Source organism: Globicephala melas, chromosome 17 (assembly GCF_963455315.2).
Source record: "Globicephala melas chromosome 17, mGloMel1.2, whole genome shotgun sequence".
In the NCBI taxonomy this organism is placed as follows: Eukaryota; Metazoa; Chordata; class Mammalia; order Artiodactyla; family Delphinidae; genus Globicephala; species Globicephala melas.
This window is the reverse complement of record NC_083330.1, coordinates 8,667,025-8,681,295: the sequence shown is the minus strand read 5'-3', so window position 1 is coordinate 8,681,295 and position 14,271 is coordinate 8,667,025. Positions and strand designations below refer to the sequence as shown.

At 39.2% G+C, this 14,271-nt stretch overlaps 1 protein-coding gene across 2 annotated transcripts in view; it reads right to left on the bottom strand.

Moving 5' to 3' along the window:
* Positions 1 to 14,271, bottom strand: part of NKAIN3 (sodium/potassium transporting ATPase interacting 3) — a 523,650-nt gene that overhangs the window by 508,235 nt on the left and 1,144 nt on the right. The gene's annotated exons all lie outside the window — the stretch shown is intronic.

Genomic DNA, 14,271 nt, shown 5'->3' with positions numbered 1-14,271 from the left:
CACTCACAAAAATACAACTGAGGAGAGAATTCATGGCATGACACAGGCAGATGGTGGTCACGGGAGCAGTGGCACAGACACCAGTAAGTTGTAATTTTACCGTCACAACGGACAGCTGAACAGATAGAGCTGCAGCTGGGGTCTGCAGAGGGAGGGTCTCCGGGATGCGAGTCGGTATGTCAGCCTCACTGTCTGCATCTTTCTCTGTAGTAAGAGACTGATGCAGGAAGCACAAGTAACAGATGTAACTAAATATGGTGTAAGTTAACATCAACTGCGTCTTATTATATGGACAGGCCCCGTGCAATTATATAGGCTAGAAGCACGAGTTAGCAGTTGTCAGATCTTGGGAAGCACCAAGAAAGCTTGAGAATCAAGTGGATAAGGACGAACGAGGAACAACTCTTCTAAGGTGTCCAAGTTTCTCTAATCAGTCATCTTGCTGTATTATTATCTTTCATTGTTTGTGCTTCTGAGAAGAGTTTTATGTATGTGATTTAAAGACTTAATGGCAACGAACCGAAGAGCTGAAGATGACATACATACTATTCTAACCATCAACGTTGGCTCAGTAACTGAGGTGGGTCAGAATAGGCAGAGTAGGACAGTGATTCCAGGGATGAAGGAAACACAGACTGAAGCAGGAGGAGGTTGGGGGGAGGAGGGGACTTTCCGTTCAACATTCCGAAACAGTTCCTTGTGATGCTAATAACCTACCATTAGGCTAAACAGTCCAAATTCCTTCATTTTTCCTTCTGAATTATTTCCAAATCAGCATTCCCTTTAAGCTGGACTATACATTTCTCAAAATATTTCACTGAGAAATATGAAACTATCACATCCTTTCGCTTAAACATATCTGATCAAAGCTGACAAGACGGGATTGCTACATATCATGCTTACATTTACGCATTTCAGTATTCACTGCTCAAAGAATATCACACTGCGATTCGTCTTCTGTCTGTCGTTTATTACTGTTCACATCTTTATCTCCAGGACTTTCTTGCAAATTGTTATTATTGCACATAATGGAGTTTATACATGAGTGTGTAGTTTAATCCTGTCAAAAACACCATTTCCCCTATACTGGAATGTGATAGAAAAAAAAGAAGTCCAAATACCAGGAACTCCCAGAAACGTCTAAGGATTTTATTCCTCAGGCTTAGAGATAAAGCTTATGAAGTTTGCCACGATTTGCTGCACTATCTTTCCACTCACACGTACTTCAGTCTGGACAACCTATCTCTAATGTCATCGAACTTTCTGCTGCTATCTTGAGTTCAGTTATATCACATTAAATGTTGTCCTTATAGCACTAATCCTGCATCCGGTTGTGACCCCCCCCCCATAAGGTGAGCCTCTTGTACTCATTTGAGCACCTTGGAGAAAATCGCGGCTACACCGCAGCTAACCAGTAAGCTAACCAGTAATTGTGATGCCTGTGGGATAAGGGTTCTCTGTTGCTTTTCCTTTCACTTTGGGTCACGGAAAGCACATAGGTATTGCAGGTGAAGTAGGACCCAAATCTAAATTTCAGATTACCTCCTAATTAAATACAATGGAAAATACATATTGACTAAAGAAGTGTATTTCTATTCATAAAAAAGAGCTTTTAACTACCATTCTCCAAAGGGCATTTTAAACCTTTCATTGGTATGAGTAATCAACATTGCAAAATCAAATTAAATTTTATGGTGACTAAAAATATAAGAAATATAAACTTTAGATGTCTGAAAATGTTTAAATATAATTATCTCTTCAGCTTAGGTACAGTCCTCTAAAATATGCAAATAATATTATTTCTTCAATATAATGGGACAAAAGTAAAGCATCTTGAATTCAAATCCATGCTTATTTTTAACTACCAAACTACTTTGTCATTAATAAAGAAAAATATACTAAGAAAATCAATATTTTGTACTTGTGTTGTCTTGAAAGAAAATCGAGCTATTATTTATATCTTAAATTCCCCAAAACCTCTGCCCTCCAATAAAAGTATCATCCGTGATGAAGGAGTAAAAAAGTATGTACAAAGACACTTTAGGACTAGTCAAACTAACATATTAATAATAGATGACCAGTGTTCCTCTGTATGATGTAGTCTGTGAAATGTTACAAAGTGTTGTCTCCTTCTTGTAAAACACTTCAACAGAACCCCGTGTGCGAAGGACAGATCCCTGAGGACAACTCCGTCTGTATTGCCAACCACAGTTCTGTTTTAGATGAAAAGGCTGTAAGGGAACCTTCACAGGCTTCCTAATGGTTCAGTGGCTTCATCTAATGCTCTCCCCTCATTGGCCCTGCATTCAAGACACTCAGTCAATGATGCAGTATTTAGATCTTTGACAATCACACACTCCCAGGCCAGGGAAGAGTTTCCCATCAGAGAGCAAAAAGGATTCATGGCTTCAAGTCTTATGGAGAGAGGGAGGACAGTTGTTAGTTGAGGTCCCGATGGTATTGAAGATTCTATCTGGACAGTGAAAGCATTGTCAGAAGTGGTTCATCTGTTGAAGAAAGTAGAGCATGCACAAACTGTAGAATATTTGGTCTGTATAAACCTTACCTTTCATTCTTTTGTTGCAGGATAAATTGGGGTGCCTCCTGAGAGACTCTAAAAATACACATCCATCAGGAGGAAAGCTACCTTCTACAAACAGAAATGGAAGAATAAAGAAGGCTGCTTCAGAGAGTTACATTGCCACTTCTTATTACTTAAGTCACTTGGATCGTAGTTTAAAATCACATTTTATATAAAGAAACCACCTGCTTAAATAACTACTCTTTCCAACAGGTTTGGCCTGAGCCCAGAGAAACAACTCTCTCTTTTAATCCGGTCTTAAGATAACACACGCAAAAATTTGTTATCCACTTTTCTACATTTCTGATGACTTAAGCCATATCCTAACATGATTTCAATACACAGCATAATGTCTCCACATTTCAGTTTTCTCATCTGTAATTAGGAAAAATATTAATATCTGGAAGAATGAAACAAGGGAACTGAGGGGGCAATAGGATTTTATTCCATATTGTAACAAGGGAACTTTTTAAAATTCAGAAAATAAATTTTATGAGCCAAATATCTTTTAGTGTGCTCTCAAATAAATCATCTTCTCACAGCCTCCTGCAAGACTGAATATTCAGTATTTCAATGTGGGGACAATGGAAAAACTGAAGCTCATGCCAAGCCTGGAAGAACCAGACATGGTGTAAGAGGGTATGTTGGTCTTCCTGCCACTGATTACTTGACATCCCCGTGGAAGGAGCTTTGAGGACCAACAAGTAGGCAAGTGGGGCAGCTGGGCGTGGGCCTAAGTCCTTCTTCCCTCACAGGAATCAAGCAACACCCATTAGGCAGAAAGGACTTTCCTCTCAGTGTGGGATTCTAGAGTCTAGTCAGTCACCTAGAAGTGAAACGATGATCAACTCTGGATCATTTAGTCACAAATCAGTTATCAACTCCAATGTTTAGGGAGGTCCGAAAGCTATTATACAAAAGGAGTTAATACTGGAATTTTTGAAAATAAAAACTTCTCCATTATGTTTACACAATTTTGCAGATGCACTCAAAAGCAATAAATAAAACATTTAGGTTAGGAAATACACTTTCTATTCACGCATTAATTAGTTACATTAAGGGCTTTATAAATCAGCTCCTGTATGTCCAAGGAAGAAAACCTGCTTTCTTCTGATGAAAGGCCCATCCCAGTGGCGGCTGGTAAATCATGAGTGACTCGCTCGGAGGAGCGAGAGGAAGGCCTGATTGGAGTTTGCGTATCTTTATGACATGAACACCTCCACCATAATAGATTTTTAGCTACCAATATGATGCCACTGGATGCAGAGTTGGAAGGCGATGCTGAGCAGCGTACTGTTACATAGAATTTCTACCCCACAGACACCATAGATGTAACATCACCCCTGGAGCACCAATAACAGTGCAATGCAGTGAAAATAACTAGGAAGGGCTGAGACTGGGATGTTTATTACTTTGGATTGTAATATAATTTAAAATGTATGTAACGAACGCTTAATAAAGGCTGTATTTAACAAGTGGCTCACAGAATTCCTGGAAACATAGCAGTAAATTCTCCCCGGTTGGTACGAGCTGGCCCTAGTACATCACTGCCTTCATCTGCAGATAAAAGGCAAATGTACAGAAGAGAGAACAGAAATCGAAGCACAAGAAATTCAATTAAAATATAAGGAGGACTTGGCTACTGGTGAAAGTGTCCATTCTCGGAGATATTTAAGAATCGACAGCAGGGTCTTCAGTATTGAAGATTCATGCTTTGACCTGCTGTAGTGCTAAAGACGGGTCTAGATCATTTCTTAAAGACCTCTCAAATCTAAGATATGATACGTTTCATAAATTATCATTTGAAAGAGCTCCCTCATCAAGAATTTATATTTTAAATACAAATTGATAACGAGTTGCCATTAACGAGAATTTTGTATTTCCCATTATCTTAATTATGATCCGTCACAGCTAGTTATCAGTACAGGAAACGCAACTGGAGAGCAGAGCATTCCACTTTGTACTTTAATTAACAGATTTAACCAATCAACCTCTGTAGCCTGGCGCTTCCCACATGCAAGCACTTATTATACTACATGTGAATCAATACCAAAGTATAACCACGGTCTCTAATGACTGCAATAGAGAGAAACTGTCAAAAATATATTTATGACTTATCATCACATCCATTGAGCTCTCATCTCTTACGAGAATCTGACTGCTACAAACCTATTCCAATACCGCTTGTTAATAAAGGAGCTAGGCCTCTGTATGAAACCATTCTTAACACGAGTACCTGTGGACAGAGTGGAGAGAAGAAACTCAAACATTTAATCCTACTTAATGATTCAGGAATATAATTAATCAGCAAAGCCATTCTAAGGAGTGGTCCTCTAGGCAGAAAAGAAAAAAAAAAAAAAAAGAAAGAAACCTAGAAAAACAGAACAAGATCATTAACATTGGCACAATCTTGCCCTCCCTTCATTTAACAAAGGACCGTCTAATTCTTGCAATCAGAGCCCTTGTCAGTATCCCCAGCCCGGCTGCCCACCGGCCTTCAGCCTCATCTTCCATCCCAATAGACAGATGCTTCTCCTCCAAATCTAGGAACTGGGGATGCTCTTACAAGAGTCCAACAGAATAGCAATCTGCTATTCTGGATTCACCTTGAATCCTTGAAATTCAAGGATTTCACCTTCCCTAACTCCGTGACTAAGCAAGACTCAAGGATTTCCCCAGATTTTTTTTTTACTATGCCCATCTTAAAATATCTATTCTCCAATCCTCTACCTAGACCTATGTAGAATCTAAAAAAGAGTGGATATATGTATATGTGTAACTGATTCACTTTGCTGTACAGCAGAAACTAACACAACATTGTAAAGCAACTATACTCCAATAAAAATTAATAATAAAAATGGAATGTTCCATTAAAGGATATTTAGGGCCTATCGCCTGCTTTATTTTAGTATCTGCCAAATATATCAAATTAAAAAGTAAATCAGATAGTTTGTGCTATTTGCTTGTTCTACCATTTAACTGGCATTTTGAATACCGCTCATTGACAAAGTGTCATCTTTTAGTCTAATGTTTCATTCTGTTGTAAATGCATGAAGATTCACACACATTAACATCAATTAGTGTTAATGGGGATTAAAAGCATGAATTTTTGATGCACCTAAGAAAGAAGGTCCGCTTTAACCTTATCAAGTATTTGTCAAATAGTCTCCCTAAAATTGACATTCGAAATGTCTTCAAAATTGTTTGAAAAATCTTTTTTCCAAAATTAATGTTAAAATTTCTTTGCAGTGTAACGTAAGTTTTACAAGAAAATCAAAACAAGCAATTAAAAAGATAATCATTTGTGGTTTTCTTTTTAACCTTCTCATTTTTTGTCTAAATTACTATAAATGTTAACTTGCCTGTGAATCAGCTTCACTTTCAGAATGACTGATAACATTTATTCTCCTATTCCATAGTATCTCCACAATGATACTAGACACCTAACTTTCACAATGCAACACTACAAGGCACCCAAGTCTCCAGTCCCGTGCCAGGGTGCCCCTCCCAGCAAGCGGATCAAGTGTTGGATGTCTGCCTAACACACCACACCTGGGTGCCGCACACAGCCTTATATTAATGCTCTGATCAAATACGCTCTGCTTCTTATCTTCCCGGGTCCCTCCATTGGGCTGGTCATCTGTTCCATTTTGCTTCCCAGTACTATTGCTGCTTCATTCGCTGGGACCTTGGGAAGAAGGGAAGGTAGATGCTTCTGTGGTTTGTCATCTCATGGTGAAAGCCCTCAAATTTTCTGTTTTCTGTTCTGATTTTTATCTTTAATGAGTAATTTTTGTTAAGCACTTGAAATCCTGCCTTTGATGCAAGATGTATTTCACCTGATGAAAACATACGCTTAGGAAAATTGTCAAAATATACACAAATATATCTGCTTTATTTTCTGCTCACATATACAAACGTTTGCAAAGAAACTGCAAAGTTTATATTAATATGTCTCTAAGGCCAAAATCTTAAGTAATATTAAGTCAAAATTTCTTAGGCTTACATTTGAAATTCTTCCTTTATATAATCTGGATAACTGTTCAAATGTTTCCTGGAGACCTAAAGTATACGTTGTAAACTTGGTGAGAGAAAGGTGAAAAAATACGGACAGAACAGCTCATTTTTTAAAATAGAAAGTCCTATCGAAGTTCTGGGGAGAGAAAGCAATTTATTTTTCAACATCTTATGATCAGGATTATCCTCTTAGAGGGAAAACAAACTAGGCAAAACAAAAATCCACATGGAAGTGACCAGAATGAGAATGATTTTATTAAAACTGGGGACCATTTTTTAAAAAAATCAATAGCACTTGATATTTTACGAAGAATAAAATAACACGGGCTTCCCTGGTGGCACAGTGGTTGAGAGTCTGCCTGCCGATGCAGGGGACGCGGGTTCGTACCCCGATCCAGGAGGATCCCACATGCCGCGGAGCGGCTGGGCCCGTGAGCCATGGCCGCTGAGCCTGCGCGTCCGGAGCCTGTGCTCCGCAACGGGAGAGGCCACAGCAGTGAGAGGCCCGCGTACCGCAAAAAAAAAAAAAAAAAAAGAATAAAATAACACAAGTATATATAAATACTCCCATTTCAGTGAACTTTGTGCATTTCCATTTTCTCAGTTTTACCACTTTGAGTCCTGGTTTCCATCCTGTTCTCATCTATTTTATGCTCTCTCTCTCTTATTCTTTTTTTTTTTAACATCTTTACTGGAGTATTACTGCTTTACAATGTTGTGTTACTTTCTGCTGTATAACAAAGTGAATCAGCTATACATGTACATATGTCCCCATATCTCCTCCCTCTTGCGTCTCCCTCCCACCCTCCCTATCCCATCCCTCTAGGTGGTCACAAAGCACTGAGCTGATCTCCCTGTATGCTCTCTCTCTTGACTGATCTCCTCCAAGGCTTTAAATACCAGTATTGGACATGGTGCCCAAGTCTGAATATTTGGTCCAAAGTTGTCCTCTGAGTTTCAAGCTCAGATACCTGACAGCTACTTGGCCTTAGGTGTCAGAATCTTAAAGTGTCTCAAACAGAACCCTTGTGTCTCCAAACACTCCTGGCTCCACCTTCACACCCACAACACCCAATTTTCCCACTTTCAGTAAAAAGCACTTCAATTCAAGTCTGTTACACAAAAAGTGCGGGTCGACCCCTTAGCAAGTCCTAGGCTTTTACTCCTAAATCATGTCCCAAGTCCATCCCTTCCCCCATCTGTCCTGATTCGAATTCCCGCATGTGTCTGATTCAAATTCTCCCTTGCTCAGAATAACAGAAGAAGATCCTGGCTGCGTTTCTTCTCTTGTTTCTCTCTAGTCTATTCTCTACTCAGCAATGAGAGTGTTTTGAAACACAAGGCACTGGACGCCAGGACTCTGTTTAAGATGCGCCAGTGGATCCCCATTGCTCTTTGAATGAAGTCCGGTGCCACCGCAGGTGTCCAATGCCATCTCACCACGTGCACCCCATCTCATGCCGTGCCCTCGCCACACCAGACTCCGGTCACATCTAGAAACGTTCAAGGCTCCTTCAGAACTGGAGGCTTTGCACATTTGGTTTCCTCTCCTTAGAATGGTTCCCCTCCCTCTGCAGGACTGAGAAGTCTTCCTGAGCACCCCAGCGAAGACGACCCCGCCCTACTTCTCTGTGTATATTACACTTTCATCTCCTTAATGGTACTTCATACCTGTAATTAGGTAATCTTTGTTTACAGAGTTACTGGCAGCCCTTCTGCCCTCAGATACAAACTCCAAAAGAGCAGGCCTACATCTGAATAGCTCACACCTGTATACCCAGTGCTTGGGACTCTATGAATAATGGTTGAATGGTGTTGATTATTTCAAGTCCAGGAAGCAAAGAACACAGTAGAGCGAGTGCAGACTCAAATCTGAACCCCGGTTCCAGTCTACCAGCTGGACAGTCTTGGGCATGTCACTGAAACTCTCTACCTCAATTTCTAAATCTCCAAAATGAATGGTTGTGAGAACTACATGATTTCAAAAGTATCTACAGCAATGCCCAGCACAGGAAAAAAAAAAACAAAAAAAAACTCAATGAAGTTTAGCTATTCATTTATGCATGAATTTATTCTCCAAGTATTTACTGAGTGCTTACCCTTTGCAGGGTGTAGTGTAAAATTCTGTGAGTTAATCAGTCTTTGCCATTTGTGGACTTGAAATCCAGTAAAAGAAACAGCATGGACACAAAGAGATAAACACAAAGAAAGTTTGCCAAGGGCTGCTGAAAACAAGGAGCACAGACTGAGTGGCTTAAAACACAGAAATTCTATTGTATTACAGTTCTGGAGGCTAGAAGTTTAATATGAAGGTGTTGGCAAGGTTGTTTCCTTCTGAGGGCTTTGAGAGAGAACCTGTTCCATTCCTCTCGCCCAGCTTCTGGTGGTTCGCTGGCAACCTCTGGCTTTTCTGGGCTTGCGCGAGTATCACCTGTTCTTCCTGTCACATGGCATTGTTCATGTGTGCATGCCTGTGCCCACATTTCCCTTTTATATAAGGATACTCAACTAATTACACCTGCAATTGTCCTTTTTCCACAGAAGGTCAGGTTCTGAGTTATTGGGGGTTAGGACTTCAACACAAGAATTTGGGGGGAACACAATTCAACCCATAAGACTATAAGAATATAACATTTCTTAAGCAAATCCAATACTCTGTACACTTAAATAACAAGAGAGCTGTAAATGGATTTGGATTTGTAGAAAATTGGCTCATGCAGAACATTGTAATGGTTTCAACACCAATCACGTCATAACTAAAGGCTCATTATTAGCCGAAATTTTAATTTCTCTTTTTCTAAGTTTCATAAGATGAACCAGAGTATTTAAATATAGAAAAAGAATAGAAACTAAATGATTACAAATTATATTTTTCAGGAGAAGAGAAAAAGCTATTAAAATTAAAAACATCTTAAAACAAAAGCATCAGTACATCTACATAGTAAAATAAATGTATCTGCAGCTACCGCCAGATATCTATAAGTGAGGGGTACCCTTCATAAAACTTTGCTTAAAAACACGTTACCACAACTACACCACCATCATTCAGACCCCTCTCAACACATTTTATCTCAGCATCGTAGTGTCACAGGTGATCACAAGACGGTTTGAATGTGGAGTGGAGAGACAGTTAACTGGTTTTCACTGTGAGAAAAAAATGACTGGTTTTATTTCATTTGACAGGATGTTCTCTAAAATAAAAACAGAGTCCATCTAGGTGTTAAGAGCTGCTTGTTTTCTCTAAACCCTCTAAAGATTTCTGTTACTGTGGATATGTAAAGTAAGACTTTGGGATCTTTAGGCCTCATAGGAATATGGTGGTAACCTGTCCATAAAGTGATGCAAGGTGCAATGAATCTCCCCTGGTAATAACCACATCCGGGGACAAAGCTGCCCCTGTGATGTTGAGAAGACATCTAAAGCTCTGTGGGGGCAAGCCCTGCCAAGCTAAGTTCAACATTTCACTGAGGCCATTCTGAGAAAGTGGCTCAGAAATGCACGTGGAAGAAATTTTAGACTGAAAAACATGCCGTTAAGACTCATTTAAATGTGGCAACCAAAAACAATTTAATAAAAGCATACGATCAAGTGTTTCACACGTATATAATAATAGAATACACATTCTTCTGAAACAAGAAAAATCAAAAGTAGCCTCACAAAAATGTGTCTAAAGTTCTTGGATGACTTGATGAATCTGTTACCTGGTGATGAACTGCTTTTTCAGAAAAGATTTACTTTGCACAGTTTTCTACAGGCGTGCACTCATGCTTTTCACATTCACTCCAAGCTCATTTAGCAGAATTAAGAACGTGAATGTGGCATCTGAGGCAAACACACAAATGTGCTCGAGGGTAGAAGCACAGTAACATGGGAGGTGGCCAGAGCGGTGCAGTGAAGGAAGTAGAAAGAACAGTGAGATTTTGCAAACCAAAGAGCATCCAAATACAGTAGCCTCAAAATGGTAAATTCTCCCTAATGATATCCCCAATCTGGGGAGGAGGGAGGTCGGATGAAGTGTGAATGAGATGATAAAAACCTTTCATTTGTTTCTTTAACTTTAAGAAGGAATTAATGGACCATCTTTTAATGGTCCGCACAGTGACTCAGTCATCAGCACGTAGATTCTCTTCAGCAAATGTGTCCTCCGAATACCATGCGCCCTCAACACCCGCACTTATTTGTTGCTTCATAACCCCCATCTTCCAACAGTTGGTGAGAGCAGAAAAAAACACGAAAGGGAAAATAGTAACAGCTGGTTTCAGTGGAAACAACAAGAGATCTGGGAGTCCTACCCAGTGGCATGCTGGAGGAGGCTTACAGCAGATCAGAAAGTTAGACCTTTAGGATTTTATGAGCCAGTTGTAAAACACAATCATTATTTTAAAATAAATAATAAAAACTTTAAATTGTATTAAAAACAGAGGGACTAAATATTTAAAACACATCCTTTCCTCATTATTTTACTGTCTTCCTTTTTCTATGCTTCTGAGGTTATTTATGCTTATTTTATCTGTATGATGGAAATGCTATGTAATGTTGTAGTTCAAACTGGCCAAGGTGGGAGTATTTACACCAAAGAAATTGGCAAATGCTAAAAATCAGGGTGTAACATTGTTTTGTTGATCGTCTAGACTTAAAAAAGTGATGGAAAACTTTTTTCTAGTAATGTGTATTCAACCTAAAATGTGTCATGTCATTATATTGCCAATAGCACAAAAGAATTGAGGCAACCCCAAAAAATGGACAGAAGACCTAAATAGACATTTTTCTAAAGAAGACATATAGATGGCCAATAGGCACATGAAAAGCTGCTCTACATCGCTAATTATCAGAGAAATGCAAATCAAAACCACAACAAAGTATCACCTCACATGGTTCAGAAAGGCCATCATCAAAAAGTCTACAAATAATAAAAGCTGGAAAGGGTGTGGAGAAAAGGGATCCTGCTACACTGTTGGTGGGAATGTAAATTGGTACAGCCGCTATGGAGAACAGTATGGAGGTTCCTTAAAAAAATAATAATAGATTTACCATATGATCCATCAATCCCATTGGTGGGCATATATCCAGAAAAAATGAAAACTCTAGTTCGAAAAGATACACGCACCCCAATGTTCACAGCAGTCCTATTTACAATAGCCAAGACATGGAAGCATCCCAAGTGTCCATCAACAGATGAATGGGTAAAGAAGATGTGGTCCATATATACAATGGAATATTACTCAGCCATAAAAAAGAAGAAAATATTGCCATTTGCAGCAACACGGATGGACCTAGAGATCGTCACACTAAGTGAAGTAAGTCAGACAAATATTATATGATATCACTTATACGTAGAATCTAAAAAAATAATACAAATCAACTTATTTACAAAACAGAAACAGACAGACATAGAAAACAAACTTATGGTTACCAAAGGGGGCGGGGGAGGAGGAGGGATAAATTAGAGGAGTTTGGGATTAACAGATACACACTACTATATATAAAATAGATAAACAGCAAGGATTTACTGTACAGCACAGGGAACTATATTCAATACCTTGTAATAACCTATAATGGAAAAGAATCTGAAGCTGTACACCTGAAACGAACACAGTACTGTAAATCACCTATAGTTAAACTAAAAAAAAAAAAATTGAGGAAATAATTTTCCAGTACTTGAAAACTATTACCCAATTCCGCAAAGAATCTGCTCATACCTTGGAGGAGGTCATGGAGAGGACCTGACCTCCAGTTGACCCTCGAGCTGGACCCGGGCAATGAGAGGCTCCCCACTCCCTCCCAGTCTTCAAATATATGTCCTGCCCACCATTCCCTCAGTCGGGCTTGTTTCAAGGATGCAGCCTGTACAGAGCAATGTGTTGTTGAGACCATCTGGACGGTAGACATGACTGAACCCAAAAAGGCCTCTAAATAAACTGAAGATTCTGGCTGCTGTGGGTGGGGGCGGAGAGCAACTCAGCTTGCAGCCCTTCCAAGACAAGTGTTGTAAATTCTCTTGCAAATTAAACCTGCCGCCTACCAATCAGGAGTTGCCTGCCTCTTCTGCCCCTCCTTGGCCTCGGGCTATGGGGGGGGAGGGGCAGTCTAGAATTCCACCTGGGTTCAAACCAATATCACGTCATCGGTGGAGTGAAGTCACAATACCAACTTCCTGGTTTCACTTTCCTATTCCTCCTCAAAGGAAATAAAAATATTAACCAGCATTTATGTCAGAACTACAGAACCAAGAGTCCATCAAGTTCATCAAACTAAAGAGATCCTGCCAGAATTAATCGGTTATGTAGAATTTACAATAAAGAGTACTGCGTGTTTTATTATTATTATTTGTCAAAGTGACTGCTACACATCCTTATATATATGTAAGATTTATAATGTATTATGTAACAACCTAAAATATACATATATGTTTTGTTTTGTCCGAGATCCAATTATTAAGCGTTTACCATCACGCGGCTGTCTCTACCATCCAAAACCTATTGATCTGAAGAAGGTGTTTAACTCTACAAGCATCAGCTGCCTCATCTGCAAGCTTGTGAAATGGGTGCCTTCCTCAGAGGATAATTTTAGGGGTAACATAAAATAACGTTCATGCAAAAACCCGGTATGGATCGCAAATGTTAATTACCGTCATCCATTCAGCTGTATGTTTTCTCTCCTAATACGAGCTCTTCTAAGGACTCGCAGGGTTTACAAAGATGAACAGTGTTTGATCCTTATGCTCAGGCTGCTTACGGTCTAGTAATGTGGAAATCACTAAAATAATGTAAGAGGATGAAATGTGTTCTAACAGAGGAAAAAGCAACCTACCGTGCAATTAAAGGAAAAGAAGGGATTGGTCTTTACCTGGAGCACCAAGGAAGACTCCATAGAGAAGGTGGAATTCTGAGATGAGCTTTGAAGAGTAAGTTGCATTTCTAACAGTTGAGAAGGTGTATGTGGAAAATGCAGGCATTCGAGGCTGACACATGAAACACCAAACACATCACCATCACAAGTATCACAACCTCAGCTAAGGAAATCATAACTGCATTGATAAATCCGCTGCATCAAAAACCCTTCCATGTTACTTCCACAGAAAACAGAAAGCATTCTGCTACTATAGATTATACACTCCAGTGTGCCCATCTACAGTTCTGCATATTCAAAGGTTGACTAAATATTTATTGTCTTCCCAGCTTATAAGCCATGTCCACTTCTGATAACCAAAGTGTAAATTATCCTCTGACCTTCTCTCCTTAATGAAAAAAATTCATGTTCCAGTGAATTTTCAAATTATTTTTCAAGGAAACTCTATAAAATACATCCTATTGTTCAATAGGACAAAAGGGACTGTTCCACAGATTTAAAGAAAAGTAGTCACTGATTCCAGATCTATAAATATATAAATTATGCACACATTATGTCAACAATGAAGAGCACCTCGAAAGTGCAGGTTTAATGGGAGAGTAAAACATGGAGGAGAAAAGCGAAGCCTTTTAAAACATTCGTGGGTACAAGGACTAACTATTAAATAAAGAGCATTATTTTATCCCTCAGTTAATGAGTCTTGCAAGGGTTGACATGACTTGGTCAAACTCACCGAAAACCTTTTTCCTCTTGCTAGTCAAAATATGCTAGCTAATGTTTATGACTTTAAAAAACAACACCTGGAAGAAAGCTTGACAGAGAAT